We start from the raw sequence: 13120 nt of genomic DNA on the forward strand, positions 1-13120 counted from the left end.
TATTGATGTTCCCCCCCGAAAACACGTTTCACTTGGTTTCCCAAATTAAGCGCTTGGTAGCTGTAGGAACATGATTGGAGAGCCCCATGGCATATAGAGTTTGGGTGGAGTATCACCTGTCACACAGCGAGAGGCTGCGTGATTCTCAAACAGTGGTTGATACGTGAAATTAAATAGGTGTTTTTATAAGCCAAATGACATTTCTTTATGCAATCCTGTGTGAAAGCAGAGTTTTGATGGTTTCTGATTTTTTTTTAAAAGAGGAGGATCCCAGCTGCTACTGTATTTATTTCTCACGTGAAGGGGGGGGGGGGGGGGTGAACCGGCGGGAAAACGTATCCCCCCCCTACCCCTGTTCCTACCCCTGTTCCTACCCATTTGACAACGGGCCATTCTAAATCTAAATAAATTGTACTTATTAGTAAAGACAAGATTAAATTGAGAATGGTCTGACAGGTAGAAATATAATCACTTGATGAGAGAACAGGGTGTGCAACCTGAGGCTTTGCCACAAATGTGGCAGTGATAGCCATTGGGCAGTAGGATGTAGGATCAGGGGCAACGCACATCCATCGGGAAGCGACTGGGGGTCACAACCGTGGAAAGGGGAGGGACCTCAGATACATCTATTTCCATCCAGTGTTGCAGTGGCTGCAGTGCAAAGGTAGAGAGAACCTCAGAGTTTAAGTTGTGTTCATTGTGTCATAAAGCTTAGAATGGCTGCTATAGGCCATGTAGTTCCATTAATCACCTGGTCTAGAGAGGCTGCTATAGGCCCTGTAGTTCCATTAATCACCTGGTCTAGAGATGCTGCTATAGGCCTGTAGTTCCATTAATCACCTGGTCTAGAGTGGCTGCTATAGGTCCTGTAGTTCCATTAATCACCTGGTCTAGAGGGGCTGCTATAGGCCCTGTAGTTCCATTAATCACCTGGTCTAGAGGGGCTGCTATAGGCCCTGTAGTTCCATTAATCACCTGGTCTAGAGTGGCTGCTATAGGCCCTGTAGTTCCATTAATCACCCGGTCTAGAAGGGCTGCTATAGGCCCTGTAGTTCCATTAATCACCTGGTCTGGAGGGACTGCTATAGGCCCTGTAGTTCCATTAATCACCTGGTCTAGAGTGGCTGCTATAGGCCCTGTAGTTCCATTAATCACCTGGTCTAGAGTGGCTGCTATAGGCCCTGTAGTTCCATTAATCACCTGGTCTAGAGGGGCTGCTATAGGCCCTGTAGTTCCATTAATCACCTTGTCTAGAGGGGCTGCTATAGGCCCTGTAGTTCCATTAATCACCTGGTCTAGAGTGGCTGCTATAGGCCCTGTAGTTCCATTAATCACCTGGTCTAGAGGGGCTGCTATAGGCCCTGTAGTTCCATTAATCACCTGGTCTAGAGTGGCTGCTATAGGCCCTGTAGTTCCATTAATCACCTGGTCTAGAGTGGCTGCTATAGGCCCTGTAGTTCCATTAATCACCTGGTCTAGAGTGGCTGCTATAGGCCCTGTAGTTCCATTAATCACCTGGTCTAGAGTGGCTGCTATAGGCCCTGTAGTTCCATTAATCACCTGGTCTAGAGTGGCTGCTATAGGCCCTGTAGTTCCATTAATCACCTGGTCTAGAGTGGCTGCTATAGGCCCTGTAGTTCCATTAATCACCTGGTCTAGAGTGGCTGCTATAGGCCCTGTAGTTCCATTAATCACCTGGTCTAGAGTGGCTGCTATAGGCCCTGTAGTTCCATTAATCACCTGGTCTAGAGTGGCTGCTATAGGCCCTGTAGTTCCATTAATCACCTGGTCTAGAGGGGCTGCTATAGGCCTGTAGTTCCATTAATCACCTGGCCAAGAGGGGCTGCTATAGGCCCTGTAGTTCCATTAATCACCTGGTCTAGAGTGGCTGCTATAGGCCCTGTAGTTCCATTAATCACCTGGTCTAGAGTGGCTGCTATAGGCCCTGTAGTTCCATTAATCTCTGATTGCTGTACTTTGTTGGAACACTAATTGCCTCTGTATCACAACTGCATTGACTGTTTTACTGAAATTAACAGTAATCATGAGCTTGGTACACGTTTTGGCAAAAATGATTTCTTCTTTAATCCACGTGCCTGTTGCTCTGTGCACTGACAGTATCACTTGCAAAACTTGTTTGATAATATTGACTTTTGGGTCGGTGTTTGTGGGTGATACATTGAGTGCATGGAGGCAAAGTCACCTTTCAACCAGGTGGATAGAATTCAACCAGTGTTTTCACAACAATCCAATAATACCAATAATCACAGTAATTTCATAATACTGTATATGAAGAACTGTTTGGGGGAACTACAATCAAGGTAAGAGTGATATATATCAAATGCTGGAATTCCTCTTCAATATCACTCAATCTGGGGTTGGTGGAGCTTTAAAATTGAGTTCGGACTGGAATTATATGAATATGCATGACTTGAGACTGATGCGATTGTTTACTGTGTTCTATTGGTTCTAGATGAATGTGTTCTATTAGTTCTTGATAGATGTGTTCTATTAGGTCTAGATAGATGTGTTCTATTGGTTCTAGATAGATGTGTTCTAGATAGATGTGTTTTATTGGTTCTAGATAGATGTGTTCTAGATGAATGTATTTTATTGGTTCTAGATGGATGTGTTCTATTGGTTCTAGATAGATGTGCTATATTGGATCTAGATAGATGTGTTCTATTGGTTCTTGATAGATGTGTTCAAGATATATGCTCTATTGGTTCTAGATAGATGTGTTCTATTGGTTCTAGATATATGTGTTCTAGATGGATGTGTTCTATTGGTTCTAGATAGATGTGTTCTATTGGTTCTAGATAGATGTGTTCTAGATTGATGTGTTTTATTGGTTGTAGATAGATGTGTTCTAAATGGATGTGTTCTATTGGTTCTAGATATATGTGTTCTAAATGGATGTGTTCTATTAGTTCTATATAGATGTGTTCTATTGGTTCTAGAATGATGTGTTCTAGATGGATGTGTTCTATTAGTTCTAGATAGATGTGTTCTATTGGTTCTAGATAGATGTGTTCTAAAAGGATGTGTTCTAGATGGATGTGTTCTATTAGTTCTATATAGATGTGTTCTATTGGTTCTAGAAGGATGTGTTCTAGATGGATGTGTTCTATTAGTTCTAGATAGATGTGTTATATTGGTTCTAGATGGATGTGTTCTAGATGGATGTGTTCTATTAGTTCTAGATGGATGTGTTCTATTTGTTCTAGATAGATGTGTTATATTAGTTCTAGATAGATGTGTTCTATTAATTCTAGATAGATGTGTTCTATTAGTTCTAGATAGATGTGTTCTATTGGTTCTAGATGACGTGTTCTAGAAGGATGTGTTCTAGATGGATGTGCTCTATTAGTTCTAGATGGATGTGTTCTATTAGTTCTAGATGGATGTGTTCTATTAGTTCTAGATAGATGTGTTCTATTGGTTCCAGATGGATGTGTTCTAGATGGATGTGTTCTATTAGTTCTAGATAGATGTGTTCTATTGGTTCTAGATAGATGTGTTCTAGAAGGATGTGTTCTAGATGGATGTGTTCTATTAGTTCTAGAGAGATGTGTTGTATTGGTTCTAGATAGATGTGTTCTAGATGGATGTGTTCTAGAAAGATGTGTTCTATTGGTTTCTAGATAGATGTGTTGTATTGGTTCTAGATAGATGTGTTCTATATGGATGTGTTCTATTAGTTCTAGATAGATGTGTTCTATATGGATGTGTTCTATTAGTTCTAGATAGATGTGTTCTATATGGATGTGTTCTATTAGTTCTAGATAGATGTGTTCTATATGGATGTGTTCTATTAGTTCTAGATAGATGTGTTCCATTGGTTCTGTGTACAAAACGCAAAGTTAAAGACGCAAAACGAAACTTAAGAACGGGAAGCATAGAAATAGTGCACATAGCTACCTCTTTTTAGACTTGCTTTCAATGAGAATGACAGATCTATTACACACATTTCTATGTGAATTTGCTCAGGTCGCCCAAAAAGTTAAATATTGTAGATTTAATGTTGATCTGATGAGGAGGATGGCCTGCATACCTGAAAACCAGTGTGGTTCGTCAAAGGCCCCCTTGAGTGAAGTGCTCACTGCCCTTAGCCAAGAAGTACAGAGCTGCTTGGAGAGGGACCAGAGCCACTTGGTGAGTCACACCACATAGATTTTGTCCGGGGAGTTATCGCCAAGGCAACCTAGAACCCACGGAACTCTAAACCCTCAACACTATAGCACCACAGTAACCCCAAATGGAGGCTTGCCCTGGGCCAAACTGGATGACTCCTGTCAGCTTGATTACCAGTTTGGCCCAGGGCTACTTTAGTTTCAGGCCTTGTTAAATGGAGATTATTTGACTATTACACATGCTGTTATTATCCTTTCTCCTGCTCTGCTGTAGGGATTAAGGGAATGTGGGTGCTTTATTCAAAGAACAAAGATATGTTTTAGTATAGCAATGTCGTGTGGTGCTTGAAAAACCTTGATAGTGATGCTAGGATTTAATTTCTAAAAATGTGTAGTGCGAAGTCACTTATTCATTTATAATTCACTGTAATTAATGCATTCATGGTTATATTAAAAATACAGTTAATTATTAAGTGACAGAGACAAAGGCAAGCGAACAATGACTAACAGTGTAGCGTTCAGTGGGGCCAGTGCAACCTTGAGCAAGTGCACAGTCATTTACTGACATTTATGGGAGAGACGTGGGCGCAGATGTATTTTCTCAACTCCATATCTTGAAATGAATTGTTGGTTAAGGGCTTGTAAGCATTTCCACACCTGTTGTATTCGACGCATGTGACAAATAAAATTAGATTTGATCAGTGTTGAGGTTAATTCCACAAATTCAGATATAATTGAATTCCCTTTCCCTGTAAATTAAATGTCATTCAATTAAAATTCCAAATCAGTCTTTGAATTAAGAGATAATTCAATTCCTCTTAATTCCAATGCTAAGCAAATTCCAAGAATTCAATTCCTCTTAATTCCAATGCTAGGTAAATTCCAAGAATTCAATTCCTCTTAATTCCAATGCTAGGTAAATTCCAAGAATTCAATTCCTCTTAATTCCAATGCTAGGTAAATTCCAAGAATTCAATTCCCAATTCAACAGTATCCCTAACAATTCCACAAATTCCAATTCGAGTTCAATTCCCTCAGACTTTTCATGTTGATCATGTCACTGTGTAGACAGCCTATACTGGAAATATAGAACATAAATCATGCAGCCATTTTTTTAAATATTTAACCTCAATTCCATTTACTGAATTCTAATTCAATTTCAAAACTTGAAGATTGTTGAAATTTGAATTGTATCATGAGTGAATTCAATAATTTTATGTTTAATTCAAAATTAAATTGGAATTGAACACAAACCCTGGTAATTACCTGAATTGATGATCTTGTTATGGAGCTAACCCAGATGGAGCTAACCCAGAAGGAGCTAACCCAGAAGGAGCTAGCCCAGAAGAAGCTAACCCAGAAGAAGCTAACCCAGATGGAGCTAACCCAGAAGGAGCTAACCCAGATGGAGCTAACCCAGATGGCGCTAACCCAGAAGGAGCTAACCCAGATTGAGCTAACCCAGATGTGAGTGTGTTGTGGTGAGAGATAGTGTTGTCTGTCTCTTTCCACCAGTATCTCTGCCTTCTATAGGTTACATACTAAAGTCATCTTCAATTCTTATTACAGATAGATACTAACACAGGTCTCTATGGTTTCTGATGTAACTACGTGGCTAATTAAGATATCGTTAGCATGTCATTAGCATAAACCTCATTAGAGCATTTTATCACTAATTAGTCGATTAACCAGAGTCATTAAGAAGATAACCTGCATGTCTCTAAGGAGGATAATGCTGAGTGAGAACAACATGGGTGCTCCGGGGAGAAGTTTCCCCTGGGATCAGCTCACCCTCCCCCCAACATTAGTGGGTGAAATGCCAAACTGACTCAAGATCAGCGTCCAGAGGCAACGTCACCCTACACCAATGAGAAGACTCTAGGGATAGCAAGGTGAGGTTGCTTTGTCATTCAACACTGGGGAACATGCTATCTAGGCATTAGCTCAGCAGGCTAACATATTATTCTGGCTTTAGCTCAGCAGGCTAACATATTCTTCTGGTTTTAGCTCAGCAGGCTAACATATTCTTCTGGCTTTAGCTCAGCAGGCTAACATATTCTTCTGGCTTTAGCTCAGCAGGCTAACATAGTCTTCTAGCTTTAGCTCAGCAGGCTAACATATTCTTCTGGCTTTACCTCAGCAGGCTAACATATTCTTCTGGCTTTAGCTTAGCAGGCTAACATAGTCTTCTAGCTTTAGCTTAGCAGGCTAACATAGTCTTCTAGCTTTAGCTTAGCAGGCTAACATAGTCTTCTAGCTTTAGCTTAGCAGGCTAACATAGTCTTCTGGCTTTAGCTTAGCAGACTAACATAGTCTTTTAGCTTAGCAGGCTAACATAGTATTCTGGCTTTAGCTCAGCAGGCTAACACAGTATTCTGGCTTTAGCTCAGCAGGCTAACACAGTATTCTGGCTTTAGCTCAGCAGGCTAACACAGTATTCTGGCTTTAGCTCAGCAGGCTAACACAGTCTTCTGGCTTTAGCTCAGCAGGCTAACACAGTATTCTGGCTTTAGCTCAGCAGGCTAACACAGTATTCTGGCTTTAGCTCAGCAGGCTAACACAGTCTTTTGGCTTTAGCTCAGCGGGCTAACACAGTATTCTGGCTTTAGCTCAGCAGGCTAACACAGTATTCTGGCTTTAGCTCAGCAGGCTAACACAGTCTTCTGGCTTTAGCTTAGCATGAGATGACCAGATTTCTGAAATGAAAACTGGGGACATTTCCAGTTCGGAGGTCAATATATCATTAAAATATCCAATGTTATTATCTAGGAAATAAAAAAGGAGGTCAATATTTCATTAAAATATCCAATGTTATTATCTAGGAAATAAAAAAAAGAGGGACAATTCCAGTTGTATTTAGTCTAACAGGCCCACTGTGACAGAGAAAACAACTATACTACAGAACCACTACAGACAAGACAGAACTGTCCGATCTGAACAACCATTCAGTGGTCCTGGTAGTCTGGGCAGAACTGATCTGAACAGCCATTCAGTGGTCCTGGTAGTCTGGGTAGAACCGATCTGAACAACCATTCAGTGGTCCTGCTAGAATAAGAGCAGAAGAGAAAATGAGCAAAATTGAAAAAAAAACAGACAATAGTATTTGTGAAATACTTAACATAATAAAAAAATAAGATGGTGATGACATTGGTAACTACATAATATACTTATACCAACCTAAAATGTATATTTTTCAGAAGAATGTATCTTCTTCAGGATTGCTCTGTCTTTGGCCAGCTTCTCCATGACCTCCAGGGGAGGTTGAAGTTATTGTCTTCACAATAAGCACAGCCTTGATGGTAGGAACAGTGAACCTATTTCTTGCTGCTGTCCATAGATCATTCATTTGGGAGAACATTCTCTCGACTGGTGCATTACTTCCAGGTAAGCACATGACAACAGACGCTAATCTAGCCAGGTTAGTGTGTGGGATGTCGTTCTCTTTGAAGTGGTTAACCCCCGTGCTCCATCTCTGACTAAGCGGTGTCTCCACCGTGCTCCATCTCTGACTAAGCAGTGTCTCCACCGTACTCCATCTCTGACTAAGCGGTGTCTCCACCGTGCTCCATCTCTGACTAAGCGGTGTCTCCACCGTGCTCCATCTCTGACTAAGCGGTGTCTCCACCGTGCTCCATCTCTGACTAAGCGGTGTCTCCACCGTGCTCCATCTCTGACTAAGCGGTGTCTCCACCGTGCTCCATCTCTGACTAAGCGGTGTCTCCACCGTGCTCCATCTCTGACTAAGCGGTGTCTCCACCGTGCTCCATCTCTGACTAAGCGGTGTCTCCACCGTGCTCCATCTCTGACTAAGCGGTGTCTCCACCGTGCTCCATCTCTGACTAAGCAGTGTCTCCACCGTGCTCCATCTCTGACTAAGCGGTGTCTCCACCGTGCTCCATCTCTGACTAAGCGGTGTCTCCACCGTGCTCCATCTCTGACTAAGCGGTGTCTCCACCGTGCTCCATCTCTGACTAAGCGGTGTCTCCACCGTGCTCCATCTCTGACTAAGCGGTGTCTCCACCGTGCTCCATCTCTGACTAAGCGGTGTCTCCACCGTGCTCCATCTCTGACTAAGCAGTGTCTCCACCGTGCTCCATCTCTGACTAAGCGGTGTCTCCACCGTGCTCCATCTCTGACTAAGCGGTGTCTCCACCGTGCTCCATCTCTGACTAAGCGGTGTCTCCACCGTGCTCCATCTCTGACTAAGCGGTGTCTCCACCGTGCTCCATCTCTGACTAAGCGGTGTCTCCACCGTGCTCCATCTCTGACTGAGCGGTGTCTCCACCGTGCTCCATCTCTGACTGAGCCGTGTCTCCACCGTGCTCCATCTCTGACTAAGCGGTGTCTCCACCGTGCTCCATCTCTGACTAAGCGGTGTCTCCACCGTGCTCCATCTCTGACTAAGCGGTGTCTCCACCGTGCTCCATCTCTGACTAAGCGGTGTCTCCACCGTGCTCCATCTCTGACTAAGCGGTGTCTCCACCGTGCTCCATCTCTGACTGAGCGGTGTCTCCACCGTGCTCCATCTCTGACTGAGCTGTGTCTCCACCGTGCTCCATCTCTGACTAAGCGGTGTCTCCACCGTGCTCCATCTCTGACTGAGCGGTGTCTCCACCGTGCTCCATCTCTGACTAAGCGGTGTCTCCACCGTGCTCCATCTCTGACTGAGCGGTGTCTCCACCGTGCTCCATCTCTGACTAAGCAGTGTCTCCACCGTGCTCCATCTCTGACTGAGCTGTGTCTCAGAGGTTTTCCATTCTTCAAGTGATCCCCCGTCAGGAACTCTTGCAGACCAGTAACCTCGTCACACAATGCATCCTCATTGATGGTCACATTGGGGCATTTTTCCTGCAGTGTGCCTGCTGCCTTCTGGATCTCTTCACGCTGAGGTTGCCTTTTTAAAAAGGAGACCATGTAAATCTTTTAGATTATCGGTGTGCTTTCCCCAATGCTTGCAAGTAGTTCACAGCCGTAGTGAAGAATGATTGGGATGTTTTGAGAAAGCTCTGTTTAGACACGGCTCTATTTTCTCTCTAGCTCTCTCAGAAGTCCTCTGACCAAAACTGGAATGAAGTTGTCATCAGTCAATTTTGCCTCAACGTTTCTCAGAATAGCAGCGGACTCCACAGCACAGTGGTCCTGGCCTTCAAGCATCTTGATCGTGTCACTGAATACGGTCAGGTTTCCATGGACAAAGGCCAGCCAAAGCTCAGTCAGTGGATCTTCGAAACATTGTTCACAGGACAACAGGGCACCTGTCTTCAGAAAGAAAAAAGGATTGGAATGGCACATTTTCAGCACTCTTTCTAGAGCAGGGAGCATGGACATCCAGCAAACATTGCTGTGTCCAGCAGCGGCTTCGTGGTCGAGTTCTGTTCCTTTCCATCTGAATGTGACCGGGCGCTGCCTGCTGTGGGAGGCCTGGACCTATCACCGGGAGCAGCTTGCGAATGCTATCCCGCTTCTCGTGGGGCCCGTGAAAGGCTCAATGAATTGTGTGAAGGGGTATTCATGGGCTGATTTCTCCATCGCCTTCTCTTGGACGTTTGTATCGGGCAGTTCAATGGTGAGAAATGTCTCAGTACCTGGAGCATGTGTATCGGACATTTAATAAGCTGCTCCCAAACATTTTAAACCTGCATCGGGAAATTGAGTCTATCATAGTTCATGTGGGATTCAATGACATTATGAAGGGCAACACAGAACAGCTGAAGATGGATAAAAAAAAAAAAAAACTGATTGGGTCACTACTTGACACCAACAAACATCCCATAATATCTGTCCCTCTGCCCTCCCTAAATCATGGTATTGAACGGTTCAGCAGGCTTTTATCCCTCCATAACCGGCTACGAGACTATTGAAGCTCTGTGGATGTAACATGTATTGATAATACCTTCTGGAAACAAAGATCGTTTTATAAGGAGGATGGGATCCACCCAAATCATTTGGGTTCATGGATCCTTTCACAGCATTATAAGGCTGAGTTGAGACAATGACTTATCAATGATCCAAGCCCAGCTCAGTTAATCGCTTCCATTGTGTCGCTGAGTCATCATAATGCTTCAGCAAATGTACATTATCCCAGGGGGGCGTTGGAAGACACAATGTAAGTAACCTCATTTATGTTTCTCTAACTGGGGCGGCAGGGTAGCCTAGTGGTTAGAGTGTAGAGGCGGCAGGTAGCCTAGTGGTTAGAGTGTAGAGGCGGCAGGGTAGCCTAGTGGTTAGAGTGTAGAGGCGGCAGGGTAGCCTAGTGGTTAGAGTGTAGAGGTGGCAGGTAGCCTAGTGGTTAGAGTGTAGAGGCGGCAGGTAGCCTAGTGGTTAGAGTGTAGAGGCGGCAGGGTAGCCTAGTGGTTAGAGTGTAGAGGCGGCAGGGTAGCCTAGTGGTTAGAGTGTAGAGGTGGCAGGTAGCCTAGTGGTTAGAGTGTAGAGGCGGCAGGTAGCCTAGTGGTTAGAGTGTAGAGGCGGCAGGTAGCCTAGTGGTTAGAGTGTAGAGGCGGCAGGGTAGCCTAGTGGTTAGAGTGTAGAGGCGGCAGGGTAGCCTAGTTGTTAGAGTGTAGAGGTGGCAGGTAGCCTAGTGGTTAGAGTGTAGAGGCGGCAGGTAGCCTAGTGGTTAGAGTGTAGAGGCGGCAGGGTAGCCTAGTGGTTAGAGTGTAGAGGCGGCAGGGTAGCCTAGTGGTTAGAGTGTAGAGGTGGCAGGTAGCCTAGTGGTTAGAGTGTAGAGGCGGCAGGTAGCCTAGTGGTTAGAGCGTAGAGGCGGCAGGGTAGCCTAGTGGTTAGAGTGTAGAGGCGGCAGGTAGCCTAGTGGTTAGAGTGTAGAGGTGGCAGGGTAGCCTAGTGGTTAGAGTGTAGAGGCGGCAGGTAGCCTAGTGGTTAGAGTGTAGAGGTGGCAGGTAGCCTAGTGGTTAGAGTGTAGAGGCGGCAGGTAGCCTAGTGGTTAGAGCGTAGAGGCGGCAGGGTAGCCTAGTGGTTAGAGTGTAGAGGCGGCAGGTAGCCTAGTGGTTAGAGTGTAGAGGCGGCAGGGTAGCCTAGTGGTTAGAGTGTAGGGGTGGCAGGGTAGCCTAGTGGTTAGAGTGTAGAGGCGGCAGGGTAGCCTAGTGGTAAGAGTGTAGAGGCGGCAGGTAGCCTAGTGGTTAGAGTGTAGAGGCGGCAGGGTAGCCTAGTGGTTAGAGTGTAGAGGCGTCAGGGCAGCCTAGTGGTTAGAGTGTAGAGGCGGCAGGGCAGCCTAGTGGTTAGAGTGTAGAGGCGGCAGGGTAGCCTAGTGGTTAGAGTGTGGAGGCGGCAGGTAGCCTAGTGGTTAGAGTGTAGAGGCGGCAGGGTAGCCTAGTGGTTAGAGTGTAGAGGCGGCAGGTAGCCTAGTGGTTAGAGTGTAGAGGCGGCAGGGTAGCCTAGTGGTTAGAGTGTAGAGGCGGCAGGGCAGCCTACTGGTTAGAGTGTAGAGGCGGCAGGGCAGCCTAGTGGTTAGAGTGTAGAGGCGGCAGGGTAGCCTAGTGGTTAGAGTGTAGAGGCGGCAGGTAGCCTAGTGGTTAGAGTGTAGAGGCGGCAGGGTAGCCTAGTGGTTAGAGTGTAGAGGCGGCAGGGCAGCCTAGTGGTTAGAGTGTAGAGGCGGCAGGGCAGCCTAGTGGTTAGATTGTAGAGGCGGCAGGGTAGCCTAGTGGTTAGAGTGTAGAGGCGGCAGGGTAGCCTAGTGGTTAGAGTGTAGAGGCGGCAGGGTAGCCTAGTGGTTAGAGTGTAGAGGCGGCAGGGTAGCCTAGTGGTTAGAGTGTTGGACTAGTAACGACGAGCTGACAAGGTACACATCTGTCGTTCTGCCCCTGAACAGGCAGCTAACCCACTGTTCCTAGGCCGTCATTGTAAATAAGAATTTGTTCTAAACTGACTTGCTTAGTTAAATAAAGGTAAAATAAAAAACTGCCCCGAATGCCTCTGCTGATCCCAAAGCCGTTGTGTGCAGTAATGATGTGCCTATGAACCAGAGTTATACTGTTAGCGCTGAGGCGGAACTCTGTTCCACATCAAGTAACTCATGCAAACAGTCCAATTTGATTTAAAAAGAAAAAACAGATAAAATACACCTTATGGAACAGCGGGGACCGTGAAGCAACATAAACATCAGGCACAGACACGGATAACGTTTACGTGGATTTTGTGTTGTAGATATGTGGTAGTAGAGTAGAGGCCTGAGGGCACACACTTATGTTGTGAAATCTGTTGTGAATGTCTTGTAATGTTTATACAATTTGAATAACTGCATTAATATTGCTGGACCCCAGGAAGAGTAGCTGCTGCCTTGGCAGGAACTAATGGGGATCCATAATAAACCCCAGGAAGAGTAGCTGCTGCCTTGACAGGAACGAATGGGGATCCATAATAAACCCCTGGAAGAGTAGCTGCTGCCTTGGCAGGAACTAATGGGGATCCATAATAAACCCTGGGAAGAGTAGCTGCTGCCTTGGCAGGAACTAATGGGGAACCATAATAAACTCCAGGAAGAGTAGCTGCTGCCTTGACAGGAACTAATGGGGATCCATAATAAACCCCAGGAAGAGTAGCTGCTGCCTTGACAGGAACTAATGGGGATCCATAATAAACCCCAGGAAGAGTAGCTGCTGCCTTGACAGGAACTAATGGGGATCCATAATAAACCCCAGGAAGAGTAGCTGTTGCCTTGGCAGGAAATAATGGGGATCCATAATAAACCCGAAGAAGAGTAGCTGCTGCCTTGACAGGAACTAATGGGGATCCATAATAAACCCCAGGAAGAGTAGCTGCTGCCTTGGCAGGAACTAATGGGGATCCATAATAAACCCCAGGAAGAGTAGCTGCTGCCTTGACAGGAACTAATGGGGATCCATAATAAACCCCAGGAAGAGTAGCTGCTGCCTTGGCAGGAACTAATGGGGATCCATAATAAACCCCAGGAAGAGTAGCTGCTGCCTTGACAGGAACTAATGGGGATCCATAATAAACCCCAGGAAGAGTAGCTG

The sequence above is a fragment of the Oncorhynchus clarkii genome, chromosome 29 (genome assembly GCF_045791955.1).
Source record: "Oncorhynchus clarkii lewisi isolate Uvic-CL-2024 chromosome 29, UVic_Ocla_1.0, whole genome shotgun sequence".
NCBI lineage: Eukaryota > Metazoa > Chordata > Actinopteri > Salmoniformes > Salmonidae > Oncorhynchus > Oncorhynchus clarkii.